This window comes from Elephantulus edwardii, unplaced genomic scaffold (assembly GCF_000299155.1).
Source record: "Elephantulus edwardii isolate Elephantulus edwardi_28Jun2011 unplaced genomic scaffold, EleEdw1.0 scaffold00516, whole genome shotgun sequence".
NCBI classification, from domain to species: Eukaryota; Metazoa; Chordata; class Mammalia; order Macroscelidea; family Macroscelididae; genus Elephantulus; species Elephantulus edwardii.
Window position 1 is genome coordinate 352903 of NW_006400266.1, and position 1178 is coordinate 354080.

Consider the following 1178-nt stretch of genomic DNA (forward strand, 5'->3'; position numbering starts at 1 on the left):
TGTAGTTGCAGCTTCTTGCCACTAGGCCACCTGAGCTCCCCTTAAAGTTTAGTTTCTGGAATGAGTTGCTCAGCCATAATTTGTTACAGATTAAATAGACATTGAGTATATCTCATCTGAATTTAAAAGTCATCTCAAGAATAGATTTGAGACATTGAACCCTAATTATTGAAGACCAGATGAGTCATGGGATGACATCATGAAAAAAATGAAAGGTCATTGCAAAAACAAGGGAGACAGAAAAACCTAAATGAATGTCAAAAAAGACTCTGAAAATGTCACGAGAATGTCAAGAAGTCAAAACAAAGAGTAGAAATGCTGAAATGAAAGAGACAGACAGATGTCAAAGGATACCTTAAGAAGACAAAGCAAAAGTATTATCACAAAATTTGTAAAGAGCAGGAATTAGAAAAGAAAAAGTGAAGAACTCATTCAGCATTTCTTTAGTTTAAAAAACTGAAAAACAAAATCAAGCCTAAGTTACAGTACTGAAGAATGCGATAGGAAAAAAATCTCATATAATCCAGGAAGGAGCAAAAGAAGATGGAAAGAATATGCAGAGTTACTCTACCAAAAAGAATTGGCTGACATTTGAGGAAGTAGTGTATAAACAGGAGCCAAGAGTAATGAAGGGAGAAGTTCAAACTACAATGAAGGTAAAGGAAAGAAAAAGAAAGAAAGAAAGAAAGAGAGAGAGAGAGAAAGAAAAAAGAAGGAAGGAAGGAAGAAAACTCAAGACCCTAGAAACTGATGGAATACTAATTAATATGTTTCAACAAATAGATGCAGCTCTAGATGTGCTCATCAGGCTGTGCCAAAAAAAATTTGGAAGATCATTACCTGGCCAACTGATTGGAAGAAATCCACTCTTGTTCCCATTAAAAAAAAAAAAGATCCACCAGAATGTGAAGTATGACCCATAGTGAGCCATGAACAACAGATCTGAACCCTGTCCTATCCTGTGCCATCCTCATCATCTCTGGCACGTTTAAGCCTATTGCTGCAGTCATTATGACAATCCATCTGGTTGAGAATTTTCCTTTCTTTCACTGACCCTCCACCTTTCCAATTATGATATCCCTTTTATAAAAAAAAATAGTCTCTTCTAGCAACTTGCCTAAACTATATGAAATAAAGCTTTACCACTTCACCACTCCAAAGAGTATTCTGGCTGCACT